This window comes from Nerophis lumbriciformis, linkage group LG37, assembly GCF_033978685.3.
Source record: "Nerophis lumbriciformis linkage group LG37, RoL_Nlum_v2.1, whole genome shotgun sequence".
NCBI classification, from domain to species: Eukaryota; Metazoa; Chordata; class Actinopteri; order Syngnathiformes; family Syngnathidae; genus Nerophis; species Nerophis lumbriciformis.
The window spans coordinates 13557501-13583534 of record NC_084584.2 but is presented as its reverse complement, the minus strand read 5'-3'; the positions used below and the strand labels follow the sequence as shown (position 1 = coordinate 13583534).

General features: G+C 39.1%; 1 protein-coding gene across 11 annotated transcripts in view; it reads left to right on the top strand.

Moving 5' to 3' along the window:
• The window catches only part of runx1t1 (RUNX1 partner transcriptional co-repressor 1), a 362940-nt gene that overhangs the window by 219161 nt on the left and 117745 nt on the right, over nt 1-26034 (top strand). For 4 of the 11 annotated variants that reach the window (XM_061930765.1, XM_061930763.1, XM_061930764.1 and 1 more), the window contains exon 1: nt 19324-19614. The exons of the other annotated variants lie outside the window; for them this stretch is intronic. The gene's annotated coding sequence lies outside the window, so the exon portion shown is untranslated. Of the gene's footprint in view, nt 1-19323; nt 19615-26034 lie in introns of those variants that run through there. 11 annotated transcript variants of the gene reach the window in all.

The window sequence follows — 26034 nt, the reverse complement described above, 5'->3', positions numbered from 1 at the left end:
ATAAGCACGTTGTCAACTCAAACATTTTGTCGACAAACAAGTTGTTGACGGAAGTGAGTTGTCTATATAGATGTGTTGTTGACCTAAGCGGGTTGTCAACTCAAACATTTTGTCGACATAAAACGGGTTGTTGGCGGAAGTGAGTTGTCCATATAGATGGGTTGTTGACATAAGCGGGTTGTCAACTCAAAAATTTTGTTGACATAAACAGGTTGTTGACGGAAGTGAGTTGTCCATATAGATGTGTTGTTGGCATAAGCGCGTTGTCAACTAAAACATTTTGTCGACATAAACAATTTGTGACGGAAGTGAGTTGTCCATATGGATGGGTTGTTGACATAAGCGGGTTGTCGACTCAAACGTATTGTCGACATAAAAGGGTTGTTGACGGAAGTGACTTGTCCATATACCTGTAGATGGGTTGTTGGCATAAGCACGTTGTCAACTCAAACATTTTGTCGACAAACAAGTTGTTGACGGAAGTGAGTTGTCTATATAGATGTGTTGTTGACCTGAGCGGGTTGTCAACTCAAACATTTTGTCGACATAAAACGGGTTGTTGGCGGAAGTGAGTTGTCCATATAGATGGGTTGTTGACATAAGCGGGTTGTCAACTCAAAAATTTTGTTGACATAAACAGGTTGTTGACGGAAGTGAGTTGTCCATATAGATGGGTTGTTGGCATAAGCGTGTTGTCAACTAAAACACCATTTTGTCAACATAAACAAGTTGTTGACGGAAGTGAGTTGTCCATATGGATGGGTTGTTGACATAAGCGGGTTGTTGACTCAAACGTTTTGTCGACATAAATGGGTTGTTGACGGAAGTGAGTTGTCCATATAGATGTGTTGTTGGCATAAGCGCGTTGTCAACTCAAACATTATGTCGACATAAACGGGTTGTTGGCGGAAGTCAGTTGTCCATATAGATGGGTTGTTGGCATAAGTGCGTTGTCATCTCAAACATTTTGTTGACATAAACAAGTTGTTGATGGAAGTGAGTTGTCTATATACATGTGTTGTTGACATAAGCGGGTTGTCATCTCAAACATTTTGTTGACATAAACAAGTTGTTGATGGAAGTGAGTTGTCTATATAGATGTGTTGTTGACATAAGCGGGTTGTCAACTCAAACATTTTGTTGACATAAACGGGTTGTTGACGGAAGTGAGTTGTCCATATAGATGGGTTGTTGGCATAAGCGCGTTGTCAACTCAAACATTTTGTTGACATAAACAAGTTGTTGATGGAAGTGAGTTGTCTATATAGATGTGTTGTTGACATAAGCGGGTTGTCAACTCAAACATTATGTCGACATAAACGGGTTGTTGGCGGAAGTCAGTTGTCCATATAGATGGGTTGTTGGCATAAGCGCGTTGTCATCTCAAACATTTTGTTGACATAAACAAGTTGTTGATGGAAGTGAGTTGTCTATATAGATGTGTTGTTGACATAAGCGGGTTGTCAACTCAAACATTTTGTTGACATAAACGGGTTGTTGACGGAAGTGAGTTGTCCATATAAATGGGTTGTTGACATAAGCGGGTTGTCAACTCAAACATTTTGTTGACATAAACAAGTTGTTGACGAAGTGAGTTGTCCATATAGATGGGTTGTTGACATAAGCGGGTTGTCAACTCAAACATTTTGTCGACATAAACGGGTTGTTGGCGGAAGTGAGTTGTCCATATAGATGGGTTGTTGGCATAATCGGGTTGTCGACAGAAGCGGGTTACCTATAGAGAGGGATTGTTAACATAAACAGGTTGTTGGCATAAGCGGGTTGTCGACTCAAACGTTTTGTCGACATAAATGGGTTGTTGACGGAAGTGAGTTGTCCATATAGATGTGTTGTTGGCATAAGCGCGTTGTCAACTAAAACATTTTGTCGACATAAACAATTTGTGACGGAAGTGAGTTGTCCATATGGATGGGTTGTTGACATAAGCGGGTTGTCGACTCAAACGTATTGTCGACATAAAAGGGTTGTTGACGGAAGTGACTTGTCCATATACCTGTAGATGGGTTGTTGGCATAAGCACGTTGTCAACTCAAACATTTTGTCGACAAACAAGTTGTTGACGGAAGTGAGTTGTCTATATAGATGTGTTGTTGACCTAAGCGGGTTGTCAACTCAAACATTTTGTCGACATAAAACGGGTTGTTGGCGGAAGTGAGTTGTCCATATAGATGGGTTGTTGACATAAGCGGGTTGTCAACTCAAAAATGTTGTTGACATAAACAGGTTGTTGACGGAAGTGAGTTGTCCATATAGATGGGTTGTTGGCATAAGCGTGTTGTCAACTAAAACACCATTTTGTCAACATAAACAAGTTGTTGACGGAAGTGAGTTGTCTATATGGATGGGTTGTTGACATAAGCGGGTTGTCGACTCAAACGTTTTGTCGACATAAATGGGTTGTTGACGGAAGTGAGTTGTCCATATAGATGTGTTGTTGGCATAAGCGCGTTGTCAACTAAAACATTTTGTCGATATAAACAATTTGTGACGGAAGTGAGTTGTCCATATGGATGGGTTGTTGACATAAGCGGGTTGTCGACTCAAACGTATTGTCGACATAAAAGGGTTGTTGACGGAAGTGACTTGTCCATATACCTGTAGATGGGTTGTTGGCATAAGCACGTTGTCAACTCAAACATTTTGTCGACAAACAAGTTGTTGACGGAAGTGAGTTGTCTATATAGATGTGTTGTTGACCTGAGCGGGTTGTCAACTCAAACATTTTGTCGACATAAAACGGGTTGTTGGCGGAAGTGAGTTGTCCATATAGATGGGTTGTTGACATAAGCGGGTTGTCAACTCAAAAATTTTGTTGACATAAACAGGTTGTTGACGGAAGTGAGTTGTCCATATAGATGGGTTGTTGGCATAAGCGTGTTGTCAACTAAAACACCATTTTGTCAACATAAACAAGTTGTTGACGGAAGTGAGTTGTCCATATGGATGGGTTGTTGACATAAGCGGGTTGTCGACTCAAACGTTTTGTCGACATAAATGGGTTGTTGACGGAAGTGAGTTGTCCATATAGATGTGTTGTTGGCATAAGCGCGTTGTCAACTAAAACATTTTGTCGACATAAACAATTTGTGACGGAAGTGAGTTGTCCATATGGATGGGTTGTTGACATAAGCGGGTTGTCGACTCAAACGTATTGTCGACATAAAAGGGTTGTTGACGGAAGTGACTTGTCCATATACCTGTAGATGGGTTGTTGGCATAAGCACGTTGTCAACTCAAACATTTTGTCGACAAACAAGTTGTTGACGGAAGTGAGTTGTCTATATAGATGTGTTGTTGACCTAAGCGGGTTGTCAACTCAAACATTTTGTCGACATAAAACGGGTTGTTGGCGGAAGTGAGTTGTCCATATAGATGGGTTGTTGACATAAGCGGGTTGTCAACTCAAAAATTTTGTTGACATAAACAGGTTGTTGACGGAAGTGAGTTGTCCATATAGATGTGTTGTTGGCATAAGCGCGTTGTCAACTAAAACATTTTGTCGACATAAACAATTTGTGACGGAAGTGAGTTGTCCATATGGATGGGTTGTTGACATAAGCGGGTTGTCGACTCAAACGTATTGTCGACATAAAAGGGTTGTTGACGGAAGTGACTTGTCCATATACCTGTAGATGGGTTGTTGGCATAAGCACGTTGTCAACTCAAACATTTTGTCGACAAACAAGTTGTTGACGGAAGTGAGTTGTCTATATAGATGTGTTGTTGACCTGAGCGGGTTGTCAACTCAAACATTTTGTCGACATAAAACGGGTTGTTGGCGGAAGTGAGTTGTCCATATAGATGGGTTGTTGACATAAGCGGGTTGTCAACTCAAAAATTTTGTTGACATAAACAGGTTGTTGACGGAAGTGAGTTGTCCATATAGATGGGTTGTTGGCATAAGCGTGTTGTCAACTAAAACACCATTTTGTCAACATAAACAAGTTGTTGACGGAAGTGAGTTGTCCATATGGATGGGTTGTTGACATAAGCGGGTTGTTGACTCAAACGTTTTGTCGACATAAATGGGTTGTTGACGGAAGTGAGTTGTCCATATAGATGTGTTGTTGGCATAAGCGCGTTGTCAACTCAAACATTATGTCGACATAAACGGGTTGTTGGCGGAAGTCAGTTGTCCATATAGATGGGTTGTTGGCATAAGTGCGTTGTCATCTCAAACATTTTGTTGACATAAACAAGTTGTTGATGGAAGTGAGTTGTCTATATACATGTGTTGTTGACATAAGCGGGTTGTCATCTCAAACATTTTGTTGACATAAACAAGTTGTTGATGGAAGTGAGTTGTCTATATAGATGTGTTGTTGACATAAGCGGGTTGTCAACTCAAACATTTTGTTGACATAAACGGGTTGTTGACGGAAGTGAGTTGTCCATATAGATGGGTTGTTGGCATAAGCGCGTTGTCAACTCAAACATTTTGTTGACATAAACAAGTTGTTGATGGAAGTGAGTTGTCTATATAGATGTGTTGTTGACATAAGCGGGTTGTCAACTCAAACATTTTGTTGACATAAACGGGTTGTTGACGGAAGTGAGTTGTCCATATAAATGGGTTGTTGACATAAGCGGGTTGTCAACTCAAACATTTTGTTGACATAAACAAGTTGTTGACGAAGTGAGTTGTCCATATAGATGGGTTGTTGACATAAGCGGGTTGTCAACTCAAACATTTTGTCGACATAAACGGGTTGTTGGCGGAAGTGAGTTGTCCATATAGATGGGTTGTTGGCATAATCGGGTTGTCGACAGAAGCGGGTTACCTATAGAGAGGGATTGTTAACATAAACAGGTTGTTGGCATAAGCGGGTTGTCGACTCAAACGTTTTGTCGACATAAATGGGTTGTTGACGGAAGTGAGTTGTCCATATAGATGTGTTGTTGGCATAAGCGCGTTGTCAACTAAAACATTTTGTCGACATAAACAATTTGTGACGGAAGTGAGTTGTCCATATGGATGGGTTGTTGACATAAGCGGGTTGTCGACTCAAACGTATTGTCGACATAAAAGGGTTGTTGACGGAAGTGACTTGTCCATATACCTGTAGATGGGTTGTTGGCATAAGCACGTTGTCAACTCAAACATTTTGTCGACAAACAAGTTGTTGACGGAAGTGAGTTGTCTATATAGATGTGTTGTTGACCTAAGCGGGTTGTCAACTCAAACATTTTGTCGACATAAAACGGGTTGTTGGCGGAAGTGAGTTGTCCATATAGATGGGTTGTTGACATAAGCGGGTTGTCAACTCAAAAATGTTGTTGACATAAACAGGTTGTTGACGGAAGTGAGTTGTCCATATAGATGGGTTGTTGGCATAAGCGTGTTGTCAACTAAAACACCATTTTGTCAACATAAACAAGTTGTTGACGGAAGTGAGTTGTCTATATGGATGGGTTGTTGACATAAGCGGGTTGTCGACTCAAACGTTTTGTCGACATAAATGGGTTGTTGACGGAAGTGAGTTGTCCATATAGATGTGTTGTTGGCATAAGCGCGTTGTCAACTAAAACATTTTGTCGACATAAACAATTTGTGACGGAAGTGAGTTGTCCATATGGATGGGTTGTTGACATAAGCGGGTTGTCGACTCAAACGTATTGTCGACATAAAAGGGTTGTTGACGGAAGTGACTTGTCCATATACCTGTAGATGGGTTGTTGGCATAAGCACGTTGTCAACTCAAACATTTTGTCGACAAACAAGTTGTTGACGGAAGTGAGTTGTCTATATAGATGTGTTGTTGACCTGAGCGGGTTGTCAACTCAAACATTTTGTCGACATAAAACGGGTTGTTGGCGGAAGTGAGTTGTCCATATAGATGGGTTGTTGACATAAGCGGGTTGTCAACTCAAAAATTTTGTTGACATAAACAGGTTGTTGACGGAAGTGAGTTGTCCATATAGATGGGTTGTTGGCATAAGCGTGTTGTCAACTAAAACACCATTTTGTCAACATAAACAAGTTGTTGACGGAAGTGAGTTGTCCATATGGATGGGTTGTTGACATAAGCGGGTTGTCGACTCAAACGTTTTGTCGACATAAATGGGTTGTTGACGGAAGTGAGTTGTCCATATAGATGTGTTGTTGGCATAAGCGCGTTGTCAACTAAAACATTTTGTCGACATAAACAATTTGTGACGGAAGTGAGTTGTCCATATGGATGGGTTGTTGACATAAGCGGGTTGTCGACTCAAACGTATTGTCGACATAAAAGGGTTGTTGACGGAAGTGACTTGTCCATATACCTGTAGATGGGTTGTTGGCATAAGCACGTTGTCAACTCAAACATTTTGTCGACAAACAAGTTGTTGACGGAAGTGAGTTGTCTATATAGATGTGTTGTTGACCTGAGCGGGTTGTCAACTCAAACATTTTGTCAACATAAACAAGTTGTTGACGGAAGTGAGTTGTCCATATGGATGGGTTGTTGACATAAGCGGGTTGTCGACTCAAACGTTTTGTCGACATAAATGGGTTGTTGACGGAAGTGAGTTGTCCATATAGATGTGTTGTTGGCATAAGCGCGTTGTCAACTAAAACATTTTGTCGACATAAACAATTTGTGACGGAAGTGAGTTGTCCATATGGATGGGTTGTTGACATAAGCGGGTTGTCGACTCAAACGTATTGTCGACATAAAAGGGTTGTTGACGGAAGTGACTTGTCCATATACCTGTAGATGGGTTGTTGGCATAAGCACGTTGTCAACTCAAACATTTTGTCGACAAACAAGTTGTTGACGGAAGTGAGTTGTCTATATAGATGTGTTGTTGACCTGAGCGGGTTGTCAACTCAAACATTTTGTCGACATAAAACGGGTTGTTGGCGGAAGTGAGTTGTCCATATAGATGGGTTGTTGACATAAGCGGGTTGTCAACTCAAAAATTTTGTTGACATAAACAGGTTGTTGACGGAAGTGAGTTGTCCATATAGATGGGTTGTTGGCATAAGCGTGTTGTCAACTAAAACACCATTTTGTCAACATAAACAAGTTGTTGACGGAAGTGAGTTGTCTATATGGATGGGTTGTTGACATAAGCGGGTTGTCGACTCAAACGTTTTGTCGACATAAATGGGTTGTTGACGGAAGTGAGTTGTCCATATAGATGTGTTGTTGGCATAAGCGCGTTGTCAACTAAAACATTTTGTCGACATAAACAATTTGTGACGGAAGTGAGTTGTCCATATGGATGGGTTGTTGACATAAGCGGGTTGTCGACTCAAACGTATTGTCGACATAAAAGGGTTGTTGACGGAAGTGAGTTGTCCATATAGATGGGTTGTTGGCATAAGCACGTTGTCAACTCAAACATTTTGTCGACAAACAAGTTGTTGACGGAAGTGAGTTGTCTATATAGATGTGTTGTTGACCTGAGCGGGTTGTCAACTCAAACATTTTGTCGACATAAAACGGGTTGTTGGCGGAAGTGAGTTGTCCATATAGATGGGTTGTTGACATAAGCGGGTTGTCAACTCAAAAATGTTGTTGACATAAACAGGTTGTTGACGGAAGTGAGTTGTCCATATAGATGGGTTGTTGGCATAAGCGTGTTGTCAACTAAAACACCATTTTGTCAACATAAACAAGTTGTTGACGGAAGTGAGTTGTCCATATGGATGGGTTGTTGACATAAGCGGGTTGTTGACTCAAACGTTTTGTCGACATAAATGGGTTGTTGACGGAAGTGAGTTGTCCATATAGATGTGTTGTTGGCATAAGCGCGTTGTCAACTAAAACATTTTGTCGACATAAACAATTTGTGACGGAAGTGAGTTGTCCATATGGATGGGTTGTTGACATAAGCGGGTTGTCGACTCAAACGTTTTGTCGACATAAATGGGTTGTTGACGGAAGTGAGTTGTCCATGTAGATGGGTTGTTGGCCTAAGAGGGTTGTCGACTCAAACGTATTGTCGACATAAACGGGTTGTTGACGGAAGTGAGTTGTCCATATAGATGGGTTGTTGGCATAAGCGTGTTGTCAACTAAAACACCATTTTGTCAACATAAACAAGTTGTTGACGGAAGTGAGTTGTCCATATAGATGGGTTGTTGGCATAAGCGGGTTGTCAACTCAAACGTATTGTCGACATAAACGGGTTGTTACGGAAGTGATTTGTCCATATCGATGGGTTGTTGGCATACGCAGCTTGTCAACAGAAGCGTGTTGTCGACTTAATCGAGTTGTCGACATGACGATGAGGTACCACTCTTTTCTCATTTGAAAAGGTGGACTTCCTCCTCGTTGTCAGTGTTACTGAAAAACTTGTGGAGAAGAAGAAGAGAGTCAACATAAACGGTAACTGAGAGGTAGGAGTATTAAGCTCCGCCCTCACAAGGTGTTCACCATTTGTCCCACGCGAGAAAAGAATCGTTAAAGGCGACGGAACGGATCGTTTGCTGCTAATTGTTTTCTACCCACTGCTGCTGCTGCTGCACGCACACTTCTACTAATTAGTGTGCGTGTGTGTGTGTGTGTGTGTGTGTGTGTGTGTGTGTGTGTGTGTGTGTGTGTGTGTGTGTGTGTGTGTGTGTGTGTGTGTGTGTGTGACAAGTCACCATGAGGTTGAAGTGCGTCCATTGAGTTCTTTCTCTGCTGCCAAACAATCACACTGAGTTATTGTTCACGTTTGTAGAAAGAAAAAAAAAGCTTTAAGAAAAAACAACTCTGTGGTTTTTGAACGTTAAAGAATATGAAAATGTGAATAGTTCATGTTAAAAAATGGTTTGTACTTTACTACATTTGTTTTCTCTGGTTATTTTTTTATTTTTATTTTTTTTAATATAATAACATATATTACTTCCTTTTAGCATCACTATTTCCCAAAACATGATCAAAGTAATATTAAGTACTATTTAATGCAGTTATACAAATACAAACCCCGTTTCCATATGAGTTGGGAAATTGTGTTAGATGTAAATATAAACGGAATACAATGATTTGCTAATCATTTTCAACCCATATTCAGTTGAATATGCTACAAAGACAACATATTTGATGTTCAAAATGATAAACATGTTTTTGTTTTGCAAATAATCATTAACTTTAGAATTTGATGCCAGCAACACGTGACAAAGAAGTTGGGAATGGTGGCAATAAATACTGATAAAGTTGAGGAATGCTCATCAAACACTTATTTGGAACATCCCACAGGTGTGCAGGCTAATTGGGAACAAAAACCGCTTCCCAAAAAATGTATGATTTATGTCATCACTTGTTCACATCTCCTCATATGGAAGCTGCTTTTCCTTCTTCATGTCTCAAGAAGGGTAGAAATACAAGAACACACACACACACACACACGTACGTGTTGTTGCAACAGGCCCCAGGTGGGAGGCCCTGTCGTTAGCGGATGACGGATGGCGTCACACCAGGTGTGAAGACGGCGAGGGCCAGCTGCAACGCCCTTTTTGGAGGGGAAGTCAGGGATGCTGGTGTGGTCGAGCGAGGAAGAGGATGATGAAGATGGATGTGTCTGTTATCTCGGCCAATCACAGCTCACCTGTGGCGGCCATGTTGGAATGCAGGTGTTGTCTTCTCCTTCAAAACACTTGTTTTCTTCTTCTGGAACATTTCTCATGTTGCGGGACAGTAGTAGTAGTAGTAGGAGCAGTACTATTTGCAGTAGTAGTAGTAGGAGGAGGAGAAGCAGTACTATTTGCAGTAGTAGTAGTAGGAAGAGGAGGAGGAGGAGCAGTACTATTTGCAGTAGTAGTAGTAGTAGTAGGAGGAGCTGTGCTATTTGCAGTAGTAGTTATAGTAGTAGTACGAGCAGTACTATTTGCAGTAGTAGTAGTAGTACGAGCAGTACTATTTGCAGTAGTAGGAGGAGGAGGAGGAGCAGTATTATTTGCAGCAGTAGTAGTAGTAGTAGTACGAGCAGTACTATTTGCAGTAGTAGTAGTAGTAGTAGTAGGAGGAGGATGAGCAGTACTATTTGCAGCAGTAGTAGTAGTAGTAGTAGTAGTACGAGCAGTACTATTTGCAGTAGTAGTAGGAGGAGGAGGAGGAGGAGGAGGAGGAGGAGGAGCAGTACTATTTGCAGTAGTAGTAGGAGAAGGAGGAGGAGCAGTACTATTTGCAGTAGTAGTAGTAGTAGGAGGAGGAGGAGCAGTACTATTTGCAGCAGTAGTAGTAGTAGTAGTAGTAGTACGAGCAGTACTATTTGCAGTAGTAGTAGGAGGAGGAGGAGGAGGAGGAGGAGGAGGAGGAGCAGTACTATTTGCAGTAGTAGTAGGAGAAGGAGGAGGAGCAGTACTATTTGCAGTAGTAGTAGTAGGAGGAGGAGGAGGAGCAGTACTATTTGCAGTAGTAGTAATAATAGGAAGAGCAGTACTATTTGCAGTAGTAGTAGTAGTAGGAGCAGTATTATTTGCAGTAGTAGTAGTAGTAGGAGCAGTATTATTTGTAGTAGTAATAGTAGGATCAGTACTGTTTGCAGTAGTAGGAGGAGGAGGAGGAGCAGTACTATTTGCAGTAGTAGTTGTAGTAGGAAGAGGAGGAGGAGGAGCAGTACTATTTGCATTAGTAGTAGGAGCAGTATTGTTTGCAGTAGTAGTAATAGGAAGAGCAGTACTATTTGCAGTAGTAGTAGTAGGAAGAGGAGGAGGAGGAGCAGTACTATTTGCAGTAGTAGTAGTAGGAAGAGGAGGAGGAGGAGCAGTACTATTTGCAGTAGTAGTAGTAGGAGGAGGAGCAGTATTATTTGCAGTAGTAGTAGTAGTAGGAAGAGGAGGAGGAGGAGCAGTACTATTTGCAGTAGTAGTTGTAGTAGGAAAAGGAGGAGCAGTACTATTTGCAGTAGTAATAGTAGTAGGAGGAGGAGGAGCAGTACTATTTGCATTAGTAGTAGGAGCAGTATTGTTTGCAGTAGTAGTAATAGGAAGAGCAGTACTATTTGCAGTAGTAGTAGTAGTAGTAGGAAGAGGAGCAGTACTATTTGCAGTAGTAGTAGTAGTAGGAAGAGGAGGAGGAGGAGCAGTACTATTTGTAGTAGTAGTAGGAGGAGGAGGAGCAGTACTATTTGCAGTAGTAGTGGGAGCAGTATTATTTGCAGTGGTAATAGTAGGATCAGTAATGTTTGCAGTAGTAGTAGGAGGAGGAGGAGGAGCAGTACTATTTGCAGTAGTAGTAGTAGTAGTAGGAAGAGGAGGAGGAGGAGGAGCAGTACTATTTGCAGTAGTAGTAGTAGTAGGAAGAGGAGGAGGAGGAGCAGTACTATTTGCAGTAGTAGTAGTAGTGGGAGCAGTATTATTTGCAGTAGTAATAGTAGGATCAGTAATGTTTGCAGTAGTAGTAGTAGGGGGAGGAGGAGCAGTACTATTTGCAGTAGTAGTAGTAGTAGGAAGAGGAGGAGGAGGAGCAGTACTATTTGCAGTAGTAGTAGTAGTGGGAGCAGTATTATTTGCAGTAGTAATAGTAGGATCAGTACTGTTTGCAGTAGTAGTAGGAGGAGGAGGAGGAGCAGTACTATTTGCAGTAGTAGTAGTAGGAGGAGGAGGATGAGGAGGAGCAGTACTATTTTGCTGTAGTAGTAGTAGGAGGAGGAGCAGGAGCAGTACTATTTGCAGTAGTAGTAGTAGGAGGAGGAGGAGCAATACTATTTGCAGTAGTAGTAGTAGGAGGGGAAGCAGTACTATTTGCAGTAGTAATAGTAGGAGGAGGAGGAGGAGCAGTACAATTGCAGTAGTAGGAGGATCAGTATTATTTGCAGTAGTAGTACTAGGAGGAACAGTACTATTTGCAGTAGTAATAGGAGGAGGAGGAGCATAACTTTTTGCAGTAGTAGTAGTAGTAGTAGCAGTATTATTTTGCAGTAGTAGTAGTAGGACCAGTACTGTTTGTAGTAGTAGTAGTAGTAGGAGCAATACTGTTTGCAGTAGTAGTAGTAGTAGGACCAGTATTGTTTGTAGTAGTAGTAGTAGGAGCAGTACTGTTTGCAGTAGTAGTAGTAGTAGGACCAGTACTATTTGCTGTAGTAGTAGTAGTAGGAGCAGTGCTATTTGCAGTAGTAATAGTAGTAGGAGCAGTACTATTTGCAGTAGTAATAGTAGTAGTAGTAGTAGGAGCAGTACTATTTGCAGTAGTAGTAGTTATAACATTAATAAAATTACTATTTGCAGTAGTAGTTATAACATTAATAATAATAGTATTTGCAGTAGTAGTAGTAGTAGGAAGAGCTGTGCTATTTGCACTAGTAGTTATAGTAGTAGTAGGAGCAATACTATTTGCAGAAGTAGTAGGAGTAGGAGTAGGAGTAGGAGCAGTACTATTTGCAGTAGTAATAGTAGTATGAGCAGTACTATTTGCAGTAGTAGCAAAAGTAGTAGGACCAGTACTATTTGCAGTAGTAATAGTAGTAGTAGGAGGAGGAGCAGTATTATTTGTAGTAGTAGTAGTAGTAGTAGGAGCAGTACTATTTGCAGTAGTAGTAATAGTAGTAGGAGCAGTACTATTTGCAGTAGTAATAGTAGTAGTAGTAGTAGGAGGAGCAGTACTATTTGCAGTAGTAGTAGTTACAACATTAATAAAAGTACTATTTGCAGTAGTAGTTATAACATTAATAATAGTATTTGCAGTAGTAGTAGTAGGAAGAGCTGTACTATTTGATAGTAGTAGTAGGAGCAATACTATTTGCAGAAGTAGTTGTAGTAGTAGTAGTAGTAGGAGTAGGAGCAGTACTATTTGCAGCAGTAATAGTAGTAGGAGTAGTACTATTTGCAGTAGTAATAGTAGTATGAGCAGTACTATTTGCAGTAGTAGCAAAAGTAGTAGGACCAGTACTATTTGCAGTAGTAATAGTAGTAGTAGTAGGAGGAGCAGTATTATTTGTAGTAGTAGTAGTAGTAGGAGCAGTACTATTTGCAGTATTAATAGTAGTAGGAGCAGTACTATTTGTTGTAGTAGTAGGACCAGTACTATTTGCAGTAGCAGTAATAGTAGTAGTAGGAGCAGTGCTATTTGCAGTAGTAGTAGTAGTAGTTATAACATTAATAAAAGTACTATTTGCAGTAGTAGTTGTAGAAGTAGGAGCAGTACTATTTGCAGTAGCAGTAATATTAGTAGTAGGAGCAGTACTATTTGCAGTAGTAGTAGTTATAACATTAATAAAAGTACTATTTGCAGTAGTAGTTATAACATTAAAAAGGACATTATGTAAAATGAAGAGTTTGTGTCTGTGATAGTTGATATAATAATGTAAGTGCATCATTAACCCTACATGAGATATAATAATATAAGTTCATACATGAAGTCCATGGTGTTCAGGGATGAATAGTCTCTCCTATTGCTATTGTACTATTTTGTCAGCTATAGTTACATTAATCTTCAGTAATGTAGCAGTCTAGTTTTGAATGGCAGGGTCCCTGCTATCACATGTTGATAACAATATAACATTTACATAATAAATCAACTAGTGCTGTAATAAATGAAGCATGATGAGTTGACTTGAAACTGTTTAATGTTGCACTTTTTATATGTAGAAGAAAAGTTTGGTCATTTTATTTAATCTGAGCAACAACTTGAGGCAGTTTAATGCTGATTAACGTGGGCAGAATTATTATAGTGTTCCCAATGTTAAAAGGATAAAGCCATTGTTTACACATTTGGTAAATAAATAACCAAAAAATGTATATTTTGTTGTTTTCTTAATGTACCGAAAATGAACCGAACTGTGACCTTTAAACCGAGGTACGTACCGAACCCAAATTTGTGTGTACCGTTACACCCCTAGTATATACAGGTAAAAGCCAGTAAATTAGAATATTTTGAAAAACTTGATTTATTTCAGTAATTGCATTCAAAAGGTGTAACTTGTACATTATATTTATTCATTGCACACAGACTGATGCATTCAAATGTTTATTTCATTTAATTTTGATGATTTGAAGTGGCAACAAATGAAAATCCAAAATTCCGTGTGTCACAAAATTAGAATATTACTTAAGGCTAATACAAAAAAGGGATTTTTAGAAATGTTGGCCAACTGAAAAGTATGAAAATGAAAAATATGAGCATGTACAATACTCAATACTTGGTTGGAGCTCCTTTTGCCTCAATTACTGCGTTAATGCGGCGTGGCATGGAGTCGATGAGTTTCTGGCACTGCTCAGGTGTTATGAGAGCCCAGGTTGCTCTGATAGTGGCCTTCAACTCTTCTGCGTTTTTGGGTCTGGCATTCTGCATCTTCCTTTTCACAATACCCCACAGATTTTCTATGGGGCTAAGGTCAGGGGAGTTGGCGGGCCAATTTAGAACAGAAATACCATGGTCCGTAAACCAGGCACGGGTAGATTTTGCGCTGTGTGCAGGCGCCAAGTCCTGTTGGAACTTGAAATCTCCATCTCCATAGAGCAGGTCAGCAGCAGGAAGCATGAAGTGCTCTAAAACTTGCTGGTAGACGGCTGCGTTGACCCTGGATCTCAGGAAACAGAGTGGACCGACACCAGCAGATGACATGGCACCCCAAACCATCACCCAACCATGCACATTTTGCATTTCCTTTGGAAATCGAGGTCCCAGAGTCTGGAGGAAGACAGGAGAGGCACAGGATCCACGTTGCCTGAAGTCTAGTGTAAAGTTTCCACCATCAGTGATGGTTTGGGGTGCCATGTCATCTGCTGGTGTCGGTCCACTCTGTTTCCTGAGATCCAGGGTCAACACAGCCGTCTACCAGCAAGTTTTAGAGCACTTCATGCTTCCTGCTGCTGACCTGCTCTATGGAGATGGAGATTTCAAGTTCCAACAGGACTTGGCGCCTGCACACAGCGCAAAATCTACCCGTGCCTGGTTTACGGACCATGGTATTTCTGTTCTAAATTGGCCCGCCAACTCCCCTGACCTTAGCCCCATAGAAAATCTGTGGGGTATTGTGAAAAGGAAGATGCAGAATGCCAGACCCAAAAACGCAGAAGAGTTGAAGGCCACTATCAGAGCAACCTGGGCTCTCATAACACCTGAGCAGTGCCAGAAACTCATCGACTCCATGCCACGCCGCATTAACGCAGTAATTGAGGCAAAAGGAGCTCCAACCAAGTATTGAGTATTGTACATGCTCATATTTTTCATTTTCATACTTTTCAGTTGGCCAACATTTCTAAAAATCCCTTTTTTGTATTAGCCTTAAGTAATATTCTAATTTTGTGACACACGGAATTTTGGATTTTCATTTGTTGCCACTTCAAATCATCAAAATTAAATGAAATAAACATTTGAATGCATCAGTCTGTGTGCAATGAATAAATATAATGTACAAGTTACACCTTTTGAATGCAATTACTGAAATAAATCAAGTTTTTCAAAATGTTCTAATTTACTGGCTTTTACCTGTATATACATATATATATACATATATGTGTGTGTGTGTGTGTGTGTGTGTGTGTGTGTGTGTGTGTGTGTGTGTGTGTGTGTGTGTGTGTGTGTGTGTGTGTGTGTGTGTGTGTATATATGTACATAGTTTGAGTAGTGTTAGTGAAGTGTTAGTGTGTGATGTTTCATCTTCCTGTGGGCTGCATGGTGTCTCCGTGGGGAGAAGATGACGCCATTAGCCGCAATTGATTGCAGCGCCGCTCGCTTTTCTCTCCACCTTTGTCGTCTCGTCTTTACGGGGCGTCTGTGCTGCTGCCGCCGCCGCCACCTCGCACGCTTTTGTATGACAAAGGCAGCCCGAGCCAGGATGCGAGCGCAGGAGACAGGGCGTCAACGCTGAAGGATAAGATTGGTGCGGCGTGAGAAAGGCTAAGATGGACGCTCGGTAACTGAGCAACAACCTGGACATCGACAGGTTGTGTGTGTGTGTGTGTGTGTGTGTGTGTGTGTGTGTGTGTGTGTGTGTGTGTGTGTGTGTGTGTGTGTGTGTGTGTGTGTGTGTGTGTGTGTGTGTGTGTGTGTGTGTGTGTCCTGTGATAATTGTGCAGGAAACACACAGTGCCTGTTTTTGCTGCTGCAGGGGTTCCTGGAAGTCAACTACACACACACACACACACACACACACACATACATAGACACACACCCATACACGTACGCGCACAAACACACACACACATGCAACCACACACACATAGACACACACACATACACACACACTTACACTCACACACACCTACACACACACACACACACACAGACGCACTCACACACGTGCAACCACACACACACACACACACACAGACACACACATATAGACACACACACATGTGCAACCACACACACACATATAGACACACACACATGCACACACAGACACACACATGCAACCACCCACACACACACAGACATACACACATAGGCACACACACATGCACACACAGACACACACAGACACACACACATGCACACACAGACACACACACACATGCAACCACCCACACACACATACACACACACACTTGCACACACACACAAAACATTGACACACACAAAGACATGTACACACACACACGCACACACACACACACACACACGTGCACACTCAACCACACACGCACACAAACACACACACATACACACACACCTACACTCACACACACTTACACACACACACACATACACACACACACATGCAACCACACACAGATACACAGACACACACACACATAGACCCACACACATGCACACACACACACATGCAACCACCCACCCACACAGACACGCACACACACAGACCCACACACACACACCTACTCACACACACACACACACACACACACACACACAGACACACACACACACACATGCACACACACAGACGCACACACACACACATAGACACACACAGACACACACATGCAACCACACACACACACACACAGACACACACATGCAACCACACACTCACACACACACATGCACACACATGCACACACACACAGACACATGCACACACACACAGACACACACACACACACACACATGCACACACATGCACACACACACACACACACACACACACACACACACACACACACACAGACACAAACACACACACACACAGGATACCTGGCCTGGGAAGGGGAAAAAGATGGTGTGTGTGATACACGTGAACACCGACAAGCACACTTCCTGGATCTTCCCACGTACTAGGCGGAGCACCTGTGTCACATGACCTGTGTCACATGACCCTTGTCACATGACGGTGGTCAGGTGAGCAGACACATGATGCAGACGAGGAGGCGGGGCTACAAATAGAAGGCAGCAGCTGACAGTCAACAAATGTGACTGGAAGTGTTATTAATATTCTTAATGTTGTTCCTCCATCAACTAAGAACATAACCAAGCATGCATCACTATAGCTCTTGTCTCAAAGTAGGTGTACTGTAACCCCCTGACTTATTTGGACTTTTTTGATGTTTTCCTGTGTGTAGTCTTCTTGTCTTGTGCTCTTATTTTGGTGGCTTTTCCTGTTTTGTTGGTATTTTCCTGTCATGTCTTTCTTTGAGTGATATTCCCCGCATCTACTTTGTTTTAGCAATCAAGAATATTTCAGTTGTTTGTATCCTTCTTTGTGGGGACATTGTTGATTGTCATGTCATGTTCGGATGTACTTTGTGGACGCCGTCTGCTGCTCCACAGTAAGTCTTTGCTGTCATCCAGCATTCTGTTTTTGTTTACTTTGTAGCCAGTTCAGTTTTAGTTTTGTTCTCTAAGCTCCAATGCCTTTTCTTAGGGGTACTCACCTTTTGTTTATTTTTGCTTTAAGCATTAGACACCTTTTTACCTGCACTCTGCCTCCCACTGTCGTCTGCATATTATGATCATGACAAACCATGTTCCTGACATTTACAAAGCAATTATCCACCTGCTGCCACCTACTGATATGGAAGAGTATTACACGGTTACTGTGCCGAGCTCTAGACAGCACCCACACTCAACAACAACAACAACAACAACAACAACAACAACAACAACAACACATCATTTACAGACTATAATTGCTGCTTTGCAACAAAATATTTTTACCCCAAATAGGTGAGATGACATCATCTCCCACGGCACACCAGACTGTATCTCACGGTACAATAGTGTGCCACGGCACAGTGGTTGAAAAACAAAGATCTATCGCTCCATCACACTCTCTCTTTTCTCTCTCTCTTTTTTCTCTCTTTTTTCTCTCTCTCTCTCTCTACAGTATATCTCTATCTATCTATCTATCTATCTATCTATCTATCTATCTATCTATCTATCTATCTATCTCTCCATCTCTCTCTGTCTATTTCCATCTTTCTCTTTCTCTCTCTCTCTCTGGCTATCTCTCAATCTATATCTCTCTCTCTATCTATCTATCCATCTATCTATCTATCTATCTATCTATCTATCTATCTATCTATCTATCTATCTATCTATCTATCTATCTATCTATCTATCTCTCTCTGTCTATTTCCATCTCTTTCTTTCTCTCTCTCAATATATCTATCTATCTATCTATCTATCTATCTCTCCATCTCTCTCTGTCTATTTCCATCTTTCTCTTTCTCTCTCTCTCTCTGGCTATCTCTCAATCTATATCTCTCTCTCTATCTATCTATCTATCTATCTATCTATCTCTCTCTGTCTATTTCCATCTTTCTCTTTCTCTCTCTCTCTGGCTATCTCTCAATCTATATCTCTCTCTCTCTATCCATCTATCTATCTATCTATCTATCTCTATCTATCTATCTATCTCTCTCTGTCTATTTCCATCTCTTTCTTTCTCTCTCTCAATATATCTATCTATCTATCTATCTATCTATCTATCTATCTATCTATCTATCTATCTATCTATCTATCTATCCATCTCCATATCTCTCTCTCTCTCTTGCTCTCTCAATCTATATCTCTCTATCTATCTATCTATCTATCTATCTATCTATCTATCGATCACTTCATTCTCTCTGTCTATATCAACACACTCTCACTCTCTCTCTTTTCTCTCTATCTATCTATCTATCTATCTATCTATCTATCTCTGTCTATCTCCATATTTCTCTCTCTCTCTCTTTCTCTCTTGCTCTCTCTCTCAATCTATCTCTCTATCTATCTATCGCTCCATCTCTCTCTGTCTATATCTCCAACTCTCTCTCTTTTCTCTCTCGCTCTCTCTCTCTGTATCTCTCTCTCTCTCTCTCTATCATCTATCTCTCCATATCTATCTATCTCTCCATCTCTCTCTCGCTCTCGCTCTCTCTCTCCTACCACGTCCCCCCTCGGGTGGGGAGGACAAGTTAGCCCCGCCCCCGCCACCTGGCGGTGCAGTATCAGTACGGTATCGGCAGAGAGCTGCGGGAGGCTCCCCACGCGCCATCATCATCATCATCATCGTCGTCGTCGTCGTCGTGGTCACCATCACCACAGGAGAGAGGAAAAAGGATTGTTTTATTTTCTTCTTCTCTTCGTCGTCCTCCTCACGCCAGGGAGAAAGAAGCGACGTGTGATGTGGATGTGGATGTGGACGTGGACGTGACACACAGGTGCAACATCTTGTCTGCAGGCTGCACTTTGGGAGTAAAAAGAGAAAAGGTGCTAGTTTGCAGCCCGGCGAGCCTCCTCCTCCTCCTCCTCCTTCTCCTTCATCACAGACTTGCTGCATGCTCTTTTCTCCGTAAGTCACTCACTTTTACTTTCATTTTCTCTTTAATATCTGCATTACTATAGTCGACTATCGTTCATTTACTTTTACTTTCATTTTTTTCTCTTTAATACTAGTCGACTAGCGTTCATTTACTTTTACTTTCATTTTCTCTTTAATATCTGCATTACTGGTCGACTAGCACAGAAATATGCTGCAAACTTCACACGCATGCACCACGTGACATTTTTATTATATTCTGCAATATTTCTTCTTCTACCTCTTCTTATCTACAAGACATGACTCACATGTTTATTATCATGCATTGTATTCTACTTACTATTCTTATTCTACTGAGTGTGTTATATTTATTCTACTTACTACTCTTCTTCTACTGACTGTTATATTTATTCTACTTACTACTCTTCTTCTACTGACTGTTATATTTATTCTACTTACTACTCTTCTTCTACTGAGTGTTATATTTATTCTACTTACTACTCTTCTTCTACTGACTGTTATATTTATTCTACTTACTACTCTTCTTCTACTGAGTGTGTTATATTTATTCTACTTACTACTCTTCTTCTACTGAGTGCTATATTTATTCTACTTACTACTCTTCTTCTACTGAGTGTGTTATATTTATTCTACTTTCTACTCTTCTTCTACTGACTGTTATATTTATTCTAATTACTATTCTTCTTCTACTGAGTGTGTTATATTTATTCTACTTACTACTCTTCTACTGAGTGTGTTATATTTATTCTACTTACTATTCTTCTTCTACTGAGTGTTATATTTATTCTACTTACTATTCTTCTTCTACTGTGTGTTATTGTACTCACTGTACTTATTCTACTTACTATTGTTCTTCTACTGAGTGTGTTATTGTACTTATTCTACTTAGTATTCTTCTTCTACTGAGTGTGTTAATTGTACTTACTGTACTTCTTCTACTTACTATTGTTCTTCTACTGACTGTTATATTTATTCTACTTAGTATTCTTTTTCTACTGAGTGTTATATTTATTCTACTTACTACTCTTCTTCTACTGAGTGTGTTATATTTATTCTACTTACTATTCTTCTTATACTGAGTGTGTTAATTGTACTTACTGTACTTATTCTACTTACTATTCTTCTACTTAGTGTGTTAATTGTACTTATTGTACTTATTCTACTTAGTATTCTTCTTCTACTGAGTGTGTTATATTTATTCTACTTAGTATTTGTCTTCTACTGAGTGTGTTATTGTACTTAATGTACTTATTCTACTTACTATTCTTCTTCTACTGAGTGTGTTAATTGTACTTACTGTACATATTCTACGTAGTATTCTTCTTCTACTTGGTGTGTTCATTGTACTTATTCTACTTAGTATTCTGCTTCTACTGAGTGTGTTATATTTATTCTACTTAGTATTCTTCTTCTACTGAGTGTGTTATATTTATTCTACTTAGTATTCTTCTTCTACTGAGTGTTATATTTATTCTACTTAGTATTCTTCTTCTACTTGGTGTGTTAATTGTACTTATTGTACTCATTCTACTTACTATTCTTCTTCTACTTAGAGTGTTAATTGTACTTAATGTACTTCTTCTACTTAGTATTCTTCTTCTACTGAGTGTGTTAATTGTACTTACTGTACTTGTCCTACTTAGTATTTTTCTTCTACTGAGTGTGTTATTGTACTTAATGAACTTCTTCTACTTAGTATTCTTCTTCTACTGAGTGTGTTAATTGTACATACTGTACTTATTGTACTTAGTATTCTTCTTCTACTTAGTGTGTTAATTGTACTTAATGTACTTCTTCTACTTAGTATTCTTCTTCTACTGAGTGCGTTAATTGTACTTACTGTACTTATTCTACTTAGTATTTTTCTTCTACTGAGTGTGTTAATTATACTTACTGTACTTCTTCTACGTACCATACTTACTGTTTCTATTCTACTTAATAGTATTCTTCTACTTAGTGTGTTAATTGTACTCACAGTACTTCTACTTAATATTTTTCTTCTACATAGTGTGTTATTTGAACTTAATGTACTTGTTCTACTTATCATACTTTTTGTACCTATTCTACTTAGTATTCTTCTACTTGGTGTGTTAATTGTACTTACTGTACTTTTTGTACTTCGTATTCTTCTTCTACTGAGTTTGTTAATTGTACTCACTGTACTTATTCTACTTAGTATTCTTCTTCTACTTAGTGTGTTAATTGTACTCACTGCACTTATTCTACTTAGTATTCTTCTTCTACTTAGTGTGTTAATTGTACTTACTGTACTTATTCTACTTAATATTCTTCTTCTACTAAGTCCGTTAATTGTACTTATTGTACTTCTTGTACTTACTGTACTTATTCTACTTAGTATTCTTCTTCAACTTAGTGTATTTATTGTGTTTTGCGTACTTACTGTACTTCTTCCGCTTAGCGTACACAAAGTACTTTTTCTACTTTGTGTACTTATTATACATAGTGTACTTGTTTTACTTAGTGTACTTAATGTATTTATTTTAGTGGCATACTTACTGTACTTATTCTATTGCTCATACTTACTGTACTTGATGGACTTACTGTACTTCTTCCACTTTGCATACTGACTGTATTTACGTCTCATACTTACTGTACTTCCTCTACTTAACGCAGTCACTGTACTTGATCTACTTGCTGTACTTATTCTACTTCGTATTCTTTTTGTACTTAATCTTCTTAGCGTAGTTACTGTACTTCTTCTACTTGCCGTACTTCTACTTACCGTAGTTATTGTACTTGATGTACTTCATCTACTTAGCATACTTACTGTACTTCTACTACGTAATGTACTTACTGGACTTCTTCTACTTGGTGTACTTCGACTTAGCGCAATTACAGTACTTGATGTACTCAGTGTACTTTTTCTACTTAGTGTATTTATTGTACTTATTCTTCTTGGTGTACTTACTGTACTTCCACCTAGTGCACATACTGTAGTTACTGTACTTTTTCTACTTAGTGTAGTTACCGTACTTACTCTGTTTATTAGTGTACTTATGACAGCAGCGATAAATACAAAAAATACGCAGTATTTCAAACTTTTTTATTATTTTTTTACAATATTTTAATCTTCTGCAGTTGCAACTTTATTCTAGTAAAATAACAGCTTCTATCAAAATATCTCTTTATTTTTGTCAAACTGAAATTGTTATTCTCATTATTTTTGCAGTTTTATTCCTGCAATAAATACGAAAAATACACAGTATTTCACACTTTTTTATTATTTTTTTTACAATATTTTAATGTTCTGCAGTTGCAACTTTATTCTAGTAAAATAACAACTTCTATCAAAATATCTCTTTATTTTTGTCAAACTGAAATTGTCATTCTCATTATTTTTGCAGTTTTATTCCCGCAATAAGACAAGTTTTCTTTTGTCAAAGTGCAATAATCAACCATTTTTTTTGTACAATTGCAGTATTTTATCGTACAAAATATTGCTTCTTCTTTTCTACACATTTTTCTCACAAAATGATGACTTTTATTTTGAATGTACTTTTGTCTTATATTATATTATAGCATTGCGATATTTTGTATGTAAATGTACACATTTTCTCCCACAATATTTCCACTTTGATGGTGTCAAATTGTCTAATAAAACACACAAATAATAGATATTTATTCTGGATATTTGTAGTAAAGTGTATGATGTGTTGAAGTACAATATAAAATTAAATGATTAGATTTTATTTTTTTTAAATGACAGTAAAAATAAGATGGGTATTGTTTTTTAATGTACAGTAATTTGTTGTAAAAAATATTTTACAGTACAACGTTTGCATTTTTTTTTTTTCAATTTTTAATTTTTGACAGTGTGCAATATTAATAGTTCCGTTCTTGATCTTTCCTGAAAAATGTCGGCACACGACTTTCATCGCCTCCACTCGTCTTTGTTCACGTATTTTTTAGCGGGAAGGCAAAGTGACGGAAGAGGGTTTTTCGAGCTCTGCCTTCTCCTTGGCATTAATTACCGCCGGCCATAGAAAGACCGGACCGGATTTGTTTAGTGGACTGCACAAGCTATACCTGGCTATGTCCTGGGAGGGAGTGGAGAGGGGGAGGAGCTATTTGGCGGCTCAGGCTATTACCTGGAGTGTGAGGGTGTGTGTTTTTGCAGAGATAAAGAGCATGCGAATAAATGGAAGGTAAACAAACTGAATTATAAGAGCTGTTTGCAGGTTATCTGACACACACACACACACACACACACACACACACACACACACACCCACACACACACAATATATATAAACAAGACAAAGGGAGTGCTTATTGAATTTCATTCAGTGTGTGTGTGTGACGTTTTCATACCAATTCTCCTAATATATCATTTAGTAGAGATGTCGCCCGTTTAATTAAAACATTTGAAAAATACAATTACCGTATTTTTCGGAGTATAAGTCGCACCGGAGTATAAGTCGCACCTGCCGAAAATGCATAATAAAGAAGGAAAAAAACATATATAAGTCGCAACTATGAAAAAAAAATGCGACTTATAGTCCGAAAAATACGGTAACTTGTATTCCTCGTATATTTTAACAACATCAATGAAATGTAAGCTTTTAAATACCAAGTTAAATACAACAAATAATACAAATAAAATATTCTGTAAGCATAATTATTCATAGTTTATGATTATAATTTTGCACTTGAATAACAATCACAACCAAAAGCCACAGTATAGGTTCAGATATACACAACCAAAAGAAAATGGCTAAGTAAAGTTATTGTGACCGAAATGATCACGGTTATCATTCTCATCGTGGTATGTGCTCAAAAAGTACACACTGAATTATTTGAACCAAGTAGTACTCTTTTAATAAGTCAAATAAATAGACACACAATATACTTTATGGGGAGAGGAAACATGAAATATTGTTCTGGCTTCATAAGCCATATTCTTTTTATTGTTATTATTGTTATTATTAGGGCCCGAGCAGCAAAGGCTACAAGAGCCCTGTTGTAATTGCTCCCTGCATTATTTTTCTCCAATTTATTATTTATTTATAACTTACATCCAATTTTGGAGGTCCTTCCCAGCAGGCACAAGACATTGAAACAACGTTGAGAACTTGTTGAATTAGGTCCTGACAGAGCAACTCAAATACAACGTTGAAAAAACATGCTTTTTGTTGACGTTTGATCAATGTTGGGTTCTGACGTTGATTTGACCATTGATTGTTGGTAATTTCCCATATATATATATATATATATATATATATATATATATATATATATATATATATTATATGTCTATAATATAATTTATAATAATATATATTAAAATAAATACAAAAATAAAATATTAAATTAAATTAAAAAAATTAAAACATTTATATATATATTCATATTTAATTATAATATAATATAATACAAAATATTATATTACAATAAAAATAAATAGTAGATTTAGTGATCCATTCTAGTCTTTCACAGCAAAATCTAATGTTTGCATTGCAAATTGTGTTTTCATGGCAATATTTGTGGCAAAACATACAAACCCCGTTTCCATATGAGTTGGGAAATTGTGTTAGATGTAAATATAAACGGAATACAATGATTTGCAAATCATTTTCAACCCATATTCAGTTGAATATGCTACAAAGACAACATATTTGATGTTCAAACATTTTTTTTTTTGCAAATAATCATTAACTTTAGAATTTGATGCCAGCAACACGTGACAAAGAAGTTGGGAAAGGTGGAAATAAATACTGATAAAGTTGAGGAATGCTCATCAAACACTTATTTGGAACATCCCACAGGTGAACAGGCCAATTGGGAACAGGTGGGTGCCATGATTGGGTATAAAAGTTGATTCCATGAAATGCTCAGTCATTCACAAACAAGGATGGGGCGAGGGTCACCACTTTGTCAACAAATGCGTGAGCAAATTTTTGAACAGTTTAAGAAAAACCTTTCTCAAGCAGCTATTGCAAGGAATTTAGGGATTTAACCATCTACGCTCCGTAATATCATCAAAGGGTTCAGAGAATCTGGAGAAATCACTGCACGTAAGCAGCTAAGCCCGTGACCTTCGATCCCTCAGGCTGTACTGCATCAACAAGCGACATCAGTGTGTAAAGGATATCACCACATGGGCTCAGGAACACTTCAGAAACCCACTGTCAGTAACTACAGTTGGTCGCTACATCTGTACGTGCAAGTTAAAACTCTCCTATGCAAGGCGAAAACCGTTTATCAACAACACCCAGAAACGCCGTCGGCTTCGCTGGGCCCGAGCTCATCTAAGATGGACTGATACAAAGTGGAAAAGTGTTCTGTGGTCTGACGAGTCCACATTTCAAATTGTTTTTGGAAACTGTGGACGTCGTGTCCTCCGGACCATACAGGTTTTGGAGCAACATATGTTGCCATCCAAGCAACGTTTTCATGGACGCCCCTGCTTAT